This window comes from Diprion similis, chromosome 9 (assembly GCF_021155765.1).
Source record: "Diprion similis isolate iyDipSimi1 chromosome 9, iyDipSimi1.1, whole genome shotgun sequence".
NCBI classification, from domain to species: Eukaryota; Metazoa; Arthropoda; class Insecta; order Hymenoptera; family Diprionidae; genus Diprion; species Diprion similis.
Window position 1 is genome coordinate 3,178,134 of NC_060113.1, and position 17,798 is coordinate 3,195,931.

Sequence of the window (17,798 nt, forward strand, 5' to 3'; positions counted from 1 at the left end):
AAGATTTTCTCAACGCTAAAAACTATCGGTCAGCGAGCAGAATGATCCCGAAAAAAATTGGAATCGAGTGAAAAACAGCAGAGTTTGACTGTAAAATCTTTTCTAAGAGGGTTGATATCTTAGCCTACGTCATGAGAAGTTGCCAAAATTCGTTTTTCATGTGGTAACTATTGATTGGAGGATATGACATAGCTCTAGATTTTTAAAATACTATTTTTGTCTCCTTCTAACCGTTGATCCATGCACTTCAGTTGATTGATCTCTAAGTGTAAGCCAGCATGTCGATCGATCTACAAGTGAAGAAGTAACTGAAATACGTTTGCTGCAGGAATTATGATGTGATAGAGTGCGATACATGTATAATGAAAAAATAATACAGAGATAGAGAGAGATTGAGAGAAACGTGAAGGGGCAAGCAGCATCTTTGAAATTGATGTCATATCGCAGGTGGCTGGTGGACGGACCAGCAGCAACAACATCGTGAAACCTGTTTCACCTGCTGGCGAAGAGTGAGGGTAGAGGAAGAGAAGGCAGAAGGTGTACAAGGAGGTACATAAGTGACACTAGGCGACTTGTAAGATACGAGGTATATCTGGATTTAAACGGGAACTGAATGACACGCGTGTGCAGCATAGATTAGCAGTTAAAACGCACAGCTGTGCCGCATTGCGGGAATTAGGTATTAATGATCGTTCGAAAAGCGGTTGCTTTTCAAGAAAAGATCAAGAAATCGAGGAATTATAGAGTCGGAATAATATTAGCCCCCTTCAAGAGGCTGGTAATTAACTGCGACTAGGAAAAACATACGAGCTCCACCATAAGAAACTAGAATATCAACTGAATATATACGTATATACAGGGTGAGTAGATACAAATGAAACAGTCAGGACGGGAGGAGCTTAGTTGATGAATCAGGCCGCATCCCTCAGCCAATCTGGAGTGAGTAGATTGAAACTCCGAGAATGGAAGGAACTCGGTTGCGTTGATGTCGAAGTAAGGTTCGAAGTCTACGTACAGGTATTCGGTGGCAATGAGAAATAAAGTCACGACATGACAACGAGTGAGGGATGACAACGAGACAAGACGAAGCCAATTGGTGACATTTCGTGACGTCGTCTTTCCTTTGTTGTCACATCTTCATTATTGTTTCTCATTGACAGTGGTTACCTACATGCAGACTTCGAACCTTTCTTTTACCAACGCAATCGAGCTCCTCCCACTCTCGAAGTTCCAATCTACTCACTCCAGATTGGCTGAGGGATGCGGGCTGATTCATCAACTAAGCTCCTCCCATTCTCGCCGTTTCAATTGACTCACCCTGTATATATAAGAAAGACGTTTATTGCTGGAGTGCAGTGTATTATACCTATACATATCTTGTACCAGCTTTAAGGTTCGTCGGATTTAAGAACAATACTTTTCATTTCACGACTCGACGCCTTCTTTCAGTCGTTCAACGTGAGCTTGAAATGGCTTGTTTCGTGGTTACGTGCAATGGCCGATTACAAGCCATGATCCGCACTCGAGACGTTCAGATTCGAAGTGCTTCATATTTTCTGACGACGGACTGAGTAAGAACGATTGCTTTCGTGTTAAGTACTCATCTGCTTGGTTGTTCGATAGATTTTTCGAAGTGATCCGTTTAGTGGATTTATTTTTTGACAACTAATCACCGTGAACTGTATAAAATTAATTTATTGATACTTATTTAATTTATTTTTTATTTTTCATACGGATGGGCTGAAAAAGTTCCAATAAATTCACAATAAAACAGGAAAATCGTTGTTGACAACGATCGTTGAAGAGCTTTGAGAGTTTATAGAGATTATAGAGGTGAGGTAAGAGAGAAGTGAATTTACGAGGAGCGAGGATTTGGCCGTTGAGCTTTATATTGTGCGAAAAGCGCGTCGAGTTTTCACACTCAGACTGAATCCTCGAAGAGCGTCTTTTATATTCCAATGTTTAATGTATAAAGAGTCGTCGAAAGTCCTGCTATTTCGAGAGTACTAAAGTTTATCGTCTTATTTTTCTCTTTCAATCCTTTCTCCTACGAAAAAAATTAATCCTTTATACATACGCATATAATATAATACGCTCGCGTTACACGAGCGAATTGTAACAAGCTTGCAGTTATAACGAAACAAAAAAAAATTGTAATCACGTAGCGTGCAAAAATATTTCTTAAATAAATAAGGCAGATGCTTGTGCATGTAAGTAGTTTTTCGAAAATGAAAAAAAAAAAAATTCCAAACACAAAATTCCCGAAGTTTTCTGAAAAACTTTTCCTTCATTTTCTGAAAACATTTCGTCACGCCGTCTTGTGGCGGAAATTGGAACTAAATCCAGAACTCTCGTATTATATCTACTCATTTAAGTAAGTAAAAACGTAAAAAAAAAAAAAACCTGCAGGACTGTAACACTTAACTTTCGATCAGCCGGAGTGAATGAAAAAAAAAAATGGTGGTAAAAACGAAGAAGGAGTAAAGTTTTAAGTTTAAAACATATATGTTATTGGGTATATCTACCGCTGCTGAAGTGTGTTGCGAAGAGAAGCCGAGTTTTTATTTTTATTATATACGCACCGGTTCCGGATTTTTTTAATTTGCTCGAATGTATCCAGAATTCAAGTACCCGTTACTTGCCGCTGCAGAGCCTCGTACGTACGTACTCGTGCATGTATCCACTGACCGTTTGCCCGGAAGATTTATTCAACTCTTATACAACTGAGGAGGTTGAGCACGCAGCAATTACGTCGCTCCGCTGAACATTACAAGTCATATATGAATAGCAAATAGATACCTGAGAGTTGAGGGTTCAAGAAACTGGAAACCATCCGAAGACGGATTTTTGAGGATTTTTTTATTTAAGATTTAGATTGTTTATGACAATTTTCTATGTAACAAACTCAAGTTTAAATTTAAGTGAATAAATTTTGATTTCATACATAGAATAGTAGTGAAAATGTTAATTTAGTACCTATAAAGTTTGATTTTGTCTTTTTTTTGTACCTGAGAGTTGAGGGTTCAAGAAACTGGAAAGCATCCGAAAACGGATTTTTGAGGATTTTTTGATTTAAGATTTAGATTGTTTTTTTACACTTTTCTATGTAACAAACTCGAGTTTATGTTTGAATGAATAAATTTTGATTCCATACATCGAATAGTAACGAAAATGTTCATTTATCACTTATAAAGCTTGTTTTTGTCTTGAAGTTCGATACGAGAAAGAAGTACGAAAAATATTAATTTCTGAACTTTGTTTAACAATTCGTTTACACTTGTAGTTTATTATCAATTATTAGTTTTGAATAAAAGTGATTGCAATCTAAAAGTTTCAAGTTTTTTTTTTTTTTTTTTTTTTTTTATTGTTACTGCAAGAACGAATGTTTGGTAAAATATATGATTTTTCTTAAAATCTGTAAAATCGTTCTCGTTTCTAAAAAAGCAACTTTTATCCAATAAAACTATTTTTGCTTTAACTAGTTACATGGAAGAAATCAAAATCTGACACTTGTGCAATTATACTCCAAGCGAAAAGGTTAACCGATGGATAATTCTTCTTTCTTCACGACTCGCATTGCACAGATATACGGAAATACCTATTTTACATGCAAATCTACACGTGAAATCGGAACCGAGTCTAATATGCGAAAAAATAAACAATCTCGATGGTACATAGAAGGAATAAAATTTCGTTCCGCTTCAGCCACATCTAAAAGCCTTATATGTAGCAGGTACCTTAGCGCATAACTCACAACCGTTGAAATAAAGTAAAAGTAAACACTGTAGACTAGCACATAATATGTATACTGCATCCATGAACCCAACGAAAAAGGTATATATAAGTAAACCGCATTAATCTCGCTGCTGCATTGCATAGAGCTAGAAAACGACGACAGAAAAAACCCGAAAACGAAGACAGAGTATTAAAGGAAAAAACACACTCTTGCCGAGCACCTAGTTCTTCTATTTTCAGCAACTAGCTAATGCCACGTATCGTTATTCTCTCTTCAGGGCTTCTTCCCCGATTCCGTCTTCCGTCTTCCGTCTTCCTTCTTTCTTCGGTAAATTATTCGGGATTCCACGTTCGCCATGTTTTCTAATTTTCTTTTAGTCTCCTTTCCATTCGGCTGATTCACTACCGATCCCGAAAATCTTCAAAGCAAATAGGAGGAGTCACGTTGTCAGATTTCAACATCTCGCATGCAGACTGACGCGAATTACACTCTGCTTTTAGAAATTACATTTCACGATTCGTGTGTGTGCATCACGATGGATATTCGCCGAGTCGTGGAGACCTATATATATATATACATATATATATGTTTGTCATAGATAAGGAGCGAGGTGCGAGTTCAGATGCACTAGATCCTAGACTGGCAGGCATATACATATAGCTATGTAACTAGGAGATAGCTAGTATATTCCACGTAAATACGAATGGAATTTAATTATCAGAATACGAGACAGACGCTTTGCGGATTACATAGCACACGCTCGACACGAGGAGGTACGAATTACCTGGTCTATGGTTTCCGTTCCGTCGTCATCAGTTACTACACGGCTCGTTAATTATTGTCTTAATTAAATTTGAATCGAATGACATTCCTCGGGGCTTCGGTAAGCTTTCCCTGATCTCCGTGTCACACTCTAAATTCGCCTGCGAAACGCAACGTCTCAATCGACGGCTCGAACTACCAACAACAACGACAAAAAAAAAAAAAACACTAATAATAAAATGACAAAAACGAACGCAATTTTATTCCCTGAGAATTCCCTGATTCCATAATACTGGACACCCTGTAAATCGTTGAAGCTAAGGGCTTGCACTATATGGGCACCTCAACAAGGCGTGAAGGTACTTGACAACTCTCGCACTGTATCAGTAATTCAGTGTAGAACTGTTAAACCGTTGTAGCTTGGGAAAATGAATTAAAGATGGAGGAGGAACGAAGGTTGAATACCTGCAGGAAGACCTCGTGGCGCCACGATTTCAATTCAATGTCCTCCGAGACGTTACTTCGTTGTAAAAGCGACGATTCTTCCAAATTACACTGGTAAAACAGAGGACTATCACGACAAATCGAGCTTTTTTAGTAAATATACCCCATCCCCCCTCGATTTCAAACTCGAGAATTAAGTACAGACTTTCGGTTGTTCTTTTTTCTTTTTTTTCTTTCTAGTTTGATCTTAATTCTGATGATCATATCGTGTAATTTTATTAAATTTTCTTTTCAAGTCTGTACAAGAAAGAAGCCTCTAAAAAAATTTCACCTCTCTATATATCAGCTACGCGAAACAATGAAGATTCAGGAATGAAAATTTGAACTCATCAATGTTGAAGATAAGATATAAAATTCGAGAATAACTAAAACCTGAAGGTATAACGTAGAGCAGCCAGATATATAAGAAACGCGTTCGTGGCGTGAATTGTTTTAATTATGACTATTAAATAAGCCTTTCTGTATATAACAGGATTGAAACTGTTAACGATACGATAGGATCAATTAAATTGTCCTGCAAATATCCGTAGGCAAATTGCAAAGCTGTATAATAGAGAATTCGGAACGGTAGACAGTAAATGTCGAATTGAAAAATAATACGGTTCACGTTTTTGGTCTGTAATTGGTTGGGTAATAGCGGCCGATTAGCGAGTTTGTTCGCGTGGCGAATATAATCCGCTGCGGGGTACAAGCCGAAAACAATTTTCAAATACCGCCTCCTGGTAGGTCGTCGCTAATTTTGCAAAGCGGGTTAAGCACTGGTTATTATTATTATTATTGTCATTATTATTATTATTAATATTATTATTACGGGTATTGAACCCTTTCTCCATAATGGAGGAAAGAAGAACTTGCCAACGACTTTTTCTGCCCTGCAGTGAAATTTACGACCAAGAATAAGGCAGCAAAAAGTGCAGGTATAAGAACACACGAATTGTCGATCGCTCAGGTATTCTGCATGAGTAAGAAAAAAAAGAAAAAAATGATGATGATGACGATGATAAAGGCAAAGAAACGAGACTGCCGCATGTTTGAGATTTAAAACATAATTTTAGGGAGTCTTTCAATACACTTAAAGGTGAATGGATTGTAGATTACTTCGTTCGAAATACGTACGGATTGAGAGTAAAAATGTAAAGAGATAGAAGATTTTTGAAAATGTAGAAAAGTCAAAGTGTAGTAAAGGACAATGTAGAATCGTCGGAATGAAAAAATAGATATCGCAATTGATTCCAACTGTCTAGACTTCATTTTTCCATATTTTGACAGTCCAACATTTCGACTTTTTAGTTTAGTTTAAAAAATAATTCTACACTTTCACCCTGACCCCCCGCGCACGTGTAGACAGACAATGAAAATCCTCCCGTAATAAGGTGAAAAAACGTTGTCGAGTTCCAGCTTACACACCTAGGTACACGGTTGTATTTCACGTGAAGAATGATCATATGCACGACATGGGAGACGCGGACGGGATCGAGACGCATTGTGCCTTCGTAATAGAATATAGAATCAGATTTAATGTATACCATGCGGTTTCCGCTCGGCAATATGGCTGCATACGTCGCATAGCTGCATGTGCATATGCATAATGCATTTACAGTGTCTGTTTCAGTGTCTGTGTGTGTTTGAATTCAGGCAACGCGATCCTCGGAAGCGAGCTCGAATCTCTGCTCTACACTGAAAAAGGCAATAATAAAACTCAATTACGAGAATATTTCATTATCACGTGAAACCACAGCTGCAGTCTTTCTCCTCCGTTGTTATGTGTTATATGTATAGTAAGTATACTGGAAAAACTGTGCAGGAATATCGTTTATTCCGCGTATAAAGTCTGATGAAAATGCGGATGAATGTCGTTATACTTACAATTTTTATAAACTATAGATCGTCTCTGTGGTTTTTCTATTTTTTTTTTTTTTCTTCTAAAGCTCTCCAAAAGTAATTTAATATGTTTCTACTTTTCGTGAAACAAATTTCACCACTTTCATACGGAAAATCAAAAAGTTGATTTCATAATTCAGAGATAAACTATGAGAGCTCGGAATTCAGGGGTGAAATAATTTTACGCGAATTTTCCCTTTGATTTCCATAGATAATATTTAAATGATACGCCACGTCACGATAGAAACAAGAATCGAAAAAATCCGTTAGATATAAATTTGAAAAATTCCCAAATTTATTTATTGCTTACGATAAAATCGTGGAGGACATTTTTTTTTTTTTTTGAAGAGACGATCTCCACAATCTCGCCGCACGTTCATCCCCTGGTGAACATGCATTTCAAGGAACTTTTAACAATTTTTTAGTAAATATGCATAGTTCGTCGTAAAAACTTGTAGATTTCGATGAAAATTTCGATTTTTTTTTTTTTTTTCAACAAGAAATCAACAAGCTAGTACTATTTTCAAAAATAAATTTCACAATTCTTTGGGAAAAAATTTTCCGTACAGAAAAATTTCAAATTTCTTTTCAAAAATTCTTACCTGGTAGTAGAAATTTTCACCAGATTAAGCAAAAAATTCACCGTATCGACCCTGCGGTATATGAAATTTACCTAACTCTGTTATTTCCGGAGCTGCAGAGTGTATATGTACGCGGCGTCATGTTACTTTGGTACACGTTGCACTTATATTCTGCGTTTAGGTGCGGCCACCGAGACTTAAGACAAGACAAGACTCGTGGGAACGGTTCGACGGTTCGCTCGGTACTCGCTTCGGTCTAATTCGTACGCACTCATATACCTAAAACATAAATGGTAGTTACATAAGTAAGCACATGGGTACCGTTAATGGTAAAATTTTATTGGTCCATTGGTCGGTCGTCAATTCGTCAATATCGTGTATTATTAATAATAATGAATGTGCGCCGAGCCAGCTATGCGATAATGCAATTATACATATATTACAAGGCGTGAAAGATACGGTAATAATTATACTTCAATCGTCTAAACGCAGCCGTTTGAATTTTCCCTCGTACAGTAACGAGCGAGAATTTTATCAGATATGAATTGTGCGAGTAATTTTTTTTTTTTTTTTTTTTTTTTTTTTTTTTTTTTTTAATGCAAATATCATCCGAAATCACGCGAATCGTTTGTATTCGATAAAGGAACAAAAAAATTTGATGAAATAATTTTTTTTTTTAATATTTAGACAAAACTTCCGGGACATGTGATCATTTATTTAATACACCTAACACCGAATATCACGAGAATAAAAATTCGTTTCGTTTCGTTTTTTTCAACACCGAAAAACTAGAAAAAAAAAAAAAAAAAAAAAAACTAAATAAATAATAAAGAAATAAAATGAAAATCGTGAAATTTTAAATGAAATTCCTTTCGAGATTAAATCCACTAAAGCTTATAATAAACGCTCGGGTTTTGAAGAAGCGCCTCCGTCATCTCGAAGACCGAAGAATACAACGGCTTGTTACGTACCAGAAATAGGTCTGCATAGTGCGGCTAAAGCAGGCAAGCAGAAAACGGTCTGCCTTATACTGTATAAGGTACAGTATAATTCTGCAGAGTACAGGATCCATGTTATAGGTACATGTACACCACACGCTGGGGGGATGGTGGTGGTTATAAGGAAGCCCGTGAGTTTTGAAGAAGAATTTTTCCGCAACGGGTCATTTTGCCTCATCCAGCCTCAGGCGTCTGCATACCCTGTATACGGTATGAAAGGCAGAGAGCATCTGTTGGAGCTTATGCCGGGGAATCACCGTCTGAAGAATGGGAGGAAAGAATAAACGGAAAATGGAGTAACAAAAAAAAAAAGGGAGAGAAAAATAAGGAGAGGATAAGAAGGCGGAACGAGACTCGAGACTTTAACGGTTCGTTATTATTTTAAGCGACTTGGTATAACACGAATAGCTTTGGATCAGCTATTCTCGCAAAGCTCGAAGGGATGCATCTATAGAGCCTGGTTAGAGGTATACAATGACTAAACCCTCTGCCTCTTGACATTTCCTTCTTATTTTTTCCTTCCCCCGTGTTACATAACGTGTTTTATAATTTATTAAATCATCTCGCAATATTCCTTGTACTTAAGCGACGAGGAAAAATACACCGAAAGCTCAGTTTCGTTTAGATTCTTTGTTTAAAATTATTGGTTATAATTTACAAAGCAGCGGGTCCAATGAATTTTGCAATACGCACGAAAAGAGATCGAGAGGCAAGGGGAGGGGGGTGGGGGTGAGAGGTGAAACTTGAGTGGTTTAATTTTGTCCGGTTCACTGGTAATAATTTAAGATTAAGCATCGTCCTAGCAGGGAAACTGGGTGGGCACCAAGGCAATGGCTCAACTTTTGTTAACTGCGTCATCGAGTTGAAATGCTCGAGACTTAACGCGACGCGGACGAGTTTACGCCGATGTGGAGGGGGGGAGGAGGAGGACCTTTGGCACGTACCTTTAATTAAGACCTTTAATTAAGTTTGAAGAACGAGAGACGAAGAAGGTGAGAAAGAGAGAGAGAGAGAGAGAGAGAGAGAAGGAAAGAAAAGGATGGAGATAAAGAAAAAGAAGAGTGGAGGGACGACTTCAACCTTCCTTAAATGAATCCAACCCCTCTCGTATGACTTCGCGTCCTTTTTAAATTTGCAAAAATTTTTTAAACATTTCGCTTCTCTCTAACACTTTCTTTTTTGGGAAAAAACTGACTCGGATGAGCTCGTATAAAATCATGCGAGTTTCCAAAAAGTTGTAATTACCTCGAGTGAATTTCGACCCAGCCACGAATTGCCAACGATATTCGACGTGATATGGTCAGCTTGAACTTTGACCGTTTGGAATTTCTAACCGCATCGTCCAGCTGCAGAATGAAGCCTCGAATAAGCTCGGTTCTAATTAGAACAGGACTCGGGAATGGATATGAAGCTATGGAAGGCGGGCGTGGCTCGATTCTAACTGCAGGAGTTACAGTTGCAGGTATTTCTTGCAGCCGGTGCGGACGGTGCACTGAACTCGTTGCAACCTACGGAGCTGCTTGTGCAACAGGAAGACGAGGACGAGGACGAGGACGAGGACGAGGACGGGGACGAGACGGCGTCATCCCGACCTAGCCTAACGAGCACGCTACTCCTCGATTCACATTAACTATTCATTTCCATACAGCCGATGAATGCGAGAGGCCAGGATCTCGTATTCAGATGCATTTATAAACACGCGCGAATATGATGCAGCATGAAGACAACGCGAGGAATGCAATCTGCGGAATTCACGAGCCATAAGAATCTCAGAATATCGTGCAGCGAACGCGTGCCGTGAAACTCACGCACCCCGCAGTTCCAAGGTTCAAGGAAATTGTTATTTACTTTTTATTTTTCTTCGCGTAGTTATGTTATAAATATAAGTAATGCAAAATGCTGTAATGCAAAAAATTTCACGATGTAGATATCAGAAAATAAAGTTACGTTAATTATATGTGTTTCTGGAATTGAACTGATGTTTTTTTTTTCTTTTGAGATATATTTTCTACGATTCTTACATCGAGTTTATTCTCCGATGATACGAAATAGCTTGAAATAGCTTCTAATGGAAGCTTAACTACAAGTTTGGTTCCGCGATTAAGTAGAGAAATTTGTAGATTATTGTAAATTTTCGTAGATTATGGACGTTTTTTTATAGTCAATTGTAAAATGGCTCACATTTTTCTTTACATCAAAAGTTAGACTTTATATAGTTTGTTGTAAAATATCGTGGAATTCATGGTTTAGAAAAATAACACAAATTTCAATGTTTCGCAAGACTGGCTCATTCGAACAAGGTGAGATCAAAAATGTACGACAGATTCTGTAAACCCACGTGGGTCTTGTCTGCAATAAATTTCCCTTGTAACTCTGGTGAAAATTTCTACTACTAGGTACGAATTTTTACAGAAGTTGGAAGATTTCGTATTTTTTCGTACAAGGTTGTACATATGCGTAATTTTTCGTAAAGAATTGTTAATTGACTTTGAAAATTTTCATAAAAATCTACAAGTTTTTATGAGAAACTACGCAAATTTACAATTTTTGGTAAAAACAATTTTCCCTACCGAATCGTACGAAATGTTCCAATTTCAATACATAATATTCAACGTTTTTTTGACGATTTCCTACAATTTTCAAGTATTTTTCATAATTCTAACCAAACTGCACTCGATTTTATTTCAGCATAAAAATTATTTTAACCAAGATTAGCACAACTAAAATGAAAATTCCCGTCTGATTTAGACAGCTCGCGCGTGTTTAACCGAGTAGAATTAGGAGTAAGACGCATGTCCGAACTATTGACGGGCGATTTTCCCCATTAATAACTTTGTAAGTGGATAATTAATTACGCATTCGGTAACAGGACGTCGACGTCGTCGAGTCTGGCGTCATCTCGGCGGCGTTTCGAGGCTTCCGTTTTCGGGTATCCGATGCGCAAAGCAAAGCATGAGATCACCGCAATTCTCGTCTGCATCCATGGCAGGCCCAACTTACGTCGCGGTTAATCGGATATTCAGTTTTAATGTTTCCTCAAGTCTAAGACGATGATGATGATGATGATGATGATGATGATGATGATGATGGCGAGGATGGTCGACACTGACCAGCGGTCACTGGCCGTTGGTACCTCCTCTTCCTGGCAGTCCATCCTTCTTTTGGTAGCACGCACAGGTACGTTTAACGCTGCACTTGTTCAACCGAGATCGTTGTGAGTATAATAATAATAATAATTTGCGGGTATAACATAAAATATGGCATAACGCGTATCTGCGCAGTGGAGATCCGCTGTTGGAGTATTACATAAAGGTTTAACATCGCGAGAAGAAGAAGAAGAAGAAGAAGAAGAAGAAGAAGAATAGAAAAAAGAAGAAGGAAGCGAGAGGCTCGTGACTCATCTGAAATTAACGGCAAAAAGAAGCCGAAGAAAGATCATGGATGTGTAAAGGATGAAACAAGAACCAGCGAATTATCGTCCGTGACCGTGACAATGAAATCTCATCGCCGTACTGCCATATGCCAGCACATAATATGCGTGGTTTAATTACAGGACGCATGACGTCACAGTGCTCAAACCTGACCTGAACATTTGTCAACAATCTATTTGTGACGCTGTTTTATTTAACCGGTAAATTACATACCGTCGACTTGTTATATACCTGCAACGTTTAGAATGACACGCGGTTTTATCCGAGTTTTCAATCTCTCGAGTAAGAAACGGAAGCTCGTTGTTACAGATGACGAATTAGATGTGATTAGGAAAAACTACAAAAGACTGATAAATACTATTTTCTTTTTTCTTTTCATTTCCTTTTTTTCTATTTAACACACCTTTGTAGTTTTTATACAGAACGTATTAGAAATAAGTTTCGATCAAATCCAAAGAACGTTTAAATAGAAATTAGTGATGCAGCAGTGTAAAGTGTAAATTTTTTTTTATTGATCCGAAAATCATGTACCTAAGAATTGTTGTTGACCAGTTGTTTGAAATATGAGATTCAAGTTACCAACGTTAGCGGAAAGTAAAAGATTGTTTTTCAATCACTATTCTGTAACTTTGGTATTAGTTTGAAGGAATTGAATTTGCAAAATCTAAGTTTAACTTTAACTTTATCACCGTTTACCGAATCCCAAAACTCTAAGATGACTCATTTTTTTTTTTCTCCTTTTTTCTGAACAATTTTCAACGATAGGTAATACGCAAAAAATATAATTTTATAACGATTTAATAACAATTATATAGTCTAGTGTGGACAATTAAATATCGTGTGTAGGTAATAAACAATATCGATACCGTATGATAAAAATATTACCCAGAAAAAAAATTTTCAATCAATATCTTTGTCCGCAGTTAATACGTATCTACAAATATTATTTTCTTCATCTGTACATTAACTCTTAAGTCTCGATGCTTCATGAATTATTCTTTAGGGCACGTTTTCGTTCCCGCAAACCGTATTCCCGACACGTGCTTAAATAGGTGTATAAAAAAGCCCAGTTTCACGTGTGAAGATATACCGTATAGATATATATGTGTGTTATATATGTATAAATATATATATATATATATATACGTATGCAATATACATGCCGAGTAAGAAATATAAGAACGCATCGAACTTTTATTCAAGATGCGTCGGGGGCAATGAATCTGGAGTGTATAATATGTACGTGTATGAGGCATTCCGCGCGAAATTGAGCCTACGTTCTCTTGGATTTGGTCTACAATTTTTTCTATCGTTGTTCCAACTCTATATATAAGACAATCGAATTTTTCTTCAGATTATATCGAATAAGATTCCTACACTTATGATATTTGAAAACCAAGATATCTTGGACAAAATATAAAATTGATAAAAAAAAATTTCGAGTCTAAACGTTCGTTTCTACACTTTGTTTCAGTTTTTGAAGGAAAAAAATTTCAGGTTTTTTTAATTCACACGTGGATCTCCATAAATTATAAGTAAAACAAGATTTGGCGAAAATAAAAACTTGGGACACTCGTTGAAGGAAATTGGAGAGATCGAGGGTCGATTTGGCACGGAATGACCGATACGCGTACCAAGCTCGCTGAATCTAATGTGAAATTCGACCCTGACACGCAGCGACTGCGGCGGTTCTGCAGAGCCCGGGGTAACAATGAGGCATTGACATTACGGTTCACCTTTTTGCCCAGGTAATTCGTAGACTCAAATTAATTGGTATTGACGTGTTTCCGCGACGTCGACGGCTGCAGGATACCGGCGGAATAATAGATTCGCCAATTGAATTCAAACACTGAAAGGATCCCCGCGCGAAGCACGTCGAGGAAATCGTAGATCGTATCGCCTCGATCCGTGGGTAAATTTGTTATTGGGTATCGATCGTTGGATCCTCTATATACTTGTGCGTTTTTCGATTCTCCGTTGTCACGTACCACACGGTATATAACGAATTTGTTATAACGCAGCTTCTTCGCCTCCCCCAGAATTTTGTGTATGTACGTTGGTCAATTACGAGAATCGATGATTTTTCTTTTTTTTTCTTCATTTTTTTTTACCGATAATTAAGTGTTTCAAGTTAGTTACGGAAAATATTCTTTTTTGATTAGAAAAAAAGAAATACCTACTAGGGTAGGCCAAAAATGGACAATTTTTTTTTTCTATTTTTGAATATTATTGCTTAACAACGGATTAAGAGTATCGTAAAGAGGATAATATATTTTTTTTTGGGGGAAATTGAACGATCTATAAAAAAGGTTTCTTGCAATTTTTTCGTAAATCTACTGTCGAAGAAAAGATGTGCAATTTTATTATCTTTCTGATGAAATTTGTATTCGAATATCCCATACAAAAACCGGTTTCAAATGTTATATCGGTTTAGTGTATAAAAAATTTTCTAATCCGAAAACACAGATAAATAATAAAAGACATTGTTTTCGTTTTTCAAAAAATGCTCTTTTTACAATTGTTTTAATTTTTTTTTTTTTTTTTTTCATTCAGATCTGTACCTACATTCGTAACCACGATGATTAAAGGATTTCCATGACTTTCTCTCGTTTCGAATATTGGTAACGATTTTTTAAATAAATAATATCAGACTCCATTGGCGAGTTAAGTTGTGCGAGATCTAAATACATACAGAAATGTTCGGAGAGAAATTCCTCTTTGGGAAAAATATTTTTTTAGCTAAATATATATATATATATATATATATATATATATATATACGTGCAAGGTTGTATGGATATACGAACGCTGAGAAATATCTGAAAAGAAATTGAACCAAAATATATTTCCACGAGTAAGGTGAGATTTCTGTAAAAATTTCCACACTATTATATATATATCTGTAAAATCCCATAATTTCGCGTCTGATGAAAGAAATGTGATGATATAAAGAAAAACAAGAGGTTTCAGATTGGCCGTGAGCCAACCCTCGAGCTTACACTGCAGGCTCCAAGTTCATAGCGAAAAAAAAAAAAGAATAATATTAAATTCGAAATTCGAATTAGATATGCAGATTCGTGATTAACGAATTTGAAGCTCTTGGATACGATATTACATGAAGATATGAAGTTTCTTGAATTCTAAGCCACTGTAATGGATCCACAATTACAAATCTTGGAAGTCTGACCTTGGATTCGTTATCCATGACCCAAAAAACCTTCGGTAATCAATTTCTACCAAAATCGGAATATTTTTAGATTTTTATACCACATTGGATAGCGATTTTTTATTTGGGAATCAGACTTCAGATTCATGATCAGCCAGGCAATATACCAACGAATACCAATCTTCATAAAAATCCAAATATTTTTAATTTTTTTCCCAGGTTATTGAATAACCCAAATTTAAATTTTACATATCTGAGCTTAGATTCGTGATTAACGACCCAAAAAACCTCACGGTCTCAATTTTCCTTCAAATCCATTCATCCATTCTCAACATATCATCATTATTATGTGATTTTCTTAAACCGTTATCATTAAAATAATTGAAAAAGCACTCGACAGATCAAATCCAAAATCTAATCATTTCTAAGTTTGAAAAAACCACGTCGACTGAGACAAAAAAATTAACCACATACGTAAGTAGATCCACACACACACACACACACACAGAACTCCAACTTTCCAAATTAATTTCTGTCAGTATAAATTCAAGGATATAAGGCCAAAACCCACGTTATAAACGGAAAATCTATTTACAGTTCACAGCGCGTAAGTTTTCAGGGCCGCTAATATGTATATAATATAACGGGTGGATGGACAGTTGGTGTCTCCCGTATATTAAACGCTTATAGATATACATATACACACACACATTTCATACATATATACATATATACATATATATACACCTGCGGGATTGAGTGGAAGTCGATACGAGGGCAACACGTGGCCCCTTGGGTATTTTGAATATATATTGGTTTTCGAACGCAAAGGAGGTGCAGAGGAGGCATTGCTTTTCCTCCATACCTGCCTGCCTACACGCGTAGCTATAGATGCCCACGTGTGTTCGGTTATACATACGTATATATTTATATTGTATATTACATGTTTATGTAATACGATGACGGAAATAATAAAAATACTGGCCTGCTAATAAGAGGACACGTCCACCCCCGCAGCGTTCAAATTTTACATTTTTTAATAAAACTGCGCCTCGCCAAGCTACGACGCATCGTCGAATAACGTGTGTCAGAAGCGTGGAAAAAATAGGTGACGAGTATTTGGTGGGAAAAAATAAAAAAATTTTAAAAAATTGACAAATTTTTATCCGTATAATTTGTAATTAATTGAAAATTCATTAACGAGGTGAAAACAGGAGAAAGAAAAATACACGATGTTTGAAAAAAGGAAAATTATGACAAATTATAGACGATCGGAAATCAAAATTTTTCTTATATTTTTTAATATTAAATCAGGTCAACTTATTATTTATCTAATAAATTTATTGTAATTAACGAGTTTGTAATTCAATTGACACTAGATATTAGTCATTTGGAAAAAATTAGTAACTACTATGGATTGAAATGATTTGAATATGCAGTTACTCTATTTTCATAAAAGTAATGCGACGAAGGAATATTGGAAGAAAGAAAGTGGCCAATTCGAGGTTGAAAGCTCCTTATAATTCCCGATGCAAAATTCGCGGACAGTTATTCATTTTTATTTTATTTTTTTCTTACTTTCTTTCTTTCAAAAGAGAGTATAAAACGTTGAAGTAAAACCTGTTCGTTCATTCACGTATATACAGAGCAAAAAGGTGCGGCGAAAACCTCGCGGCTTTTCAAGACTGAAAGCCGATCCCCTCCTCCTCCATTCCCTAGCTCTCATTCTCCTTCTTTCATTCTATTCACCGCAGATACGCAAGTTGAATAAAATTAAGAGTGTGAAATTGCGAACAACAAGGATAAATAAAAGTCGGTATAGATATAGATATACCTATAGATGTATATATATTAGGATGGCGCAAAAAAACCGACTATCTTTTTTTTTTTTGAGTCTCGTGTGACAAAATGTTAGTTTTTGATGTTTTAAGAGACCGCTCCAAAGGACAGTTGAAAAAAAATTTTTAAGAGGTCGCTCCACATTTTTCAAAACGACAGATATCGTCAAAATTCGATTTTTTTTTTTAAATTTTTCTTTCTCGTTACGGTATAATTTTATAGACAAAAAAAAAATAAGTTTCTGAAAGTTTCAGTTCAAAATTTGAATTTTGAAAGGACGCTCATAATTTTTTTCAATTTTTTGGTGCATTTCTTTAGATCTTTTCGAGCGACCTTTTAATATTCGTATTAAATATCATAATGTTTTTTTCTTTTATTCAGTAAGAAAGAATCGATAACAATACACCATGAAATGAATTAAAAATCAAACAAAATACTGAAAATATAATTTTTTTAATTTAATTTTTTGACAATTTTAAACATTTTTAAAAATTTGGAGCAGCCTCTTAAAATTTTTTTTCCTGAACTGTCATTTGGAGTGGGCTCTTAAAACATCAAAAACTAACATTTTGTCACACGAGACTCAAAAAAAAAAAACAGTTGTTTTTTTTTGCGCCACCCTAATATATATAAGCTGGGAAAACGTTCGGAAAATCAGGGATCGCAAGAAAACCTTCGGGCTAGAACTAAAAAACGCTTAAAGTCCCATTTTTTTTTTTTTTATTTTTTTTTTATTTTTTTTTTTCACGTAAACAAAATTTTCACCTGCCAAGCAACAAATCGAAACGCCTTTGAAGGATGAAGTGAGACGATTGGTAGCCAATTTTGTCAAAAATTTGCCAACAACTTAGCTTCGATTGCCGGCAAAATGTGTAATAAAAATTACAGCCAACTTTTCCA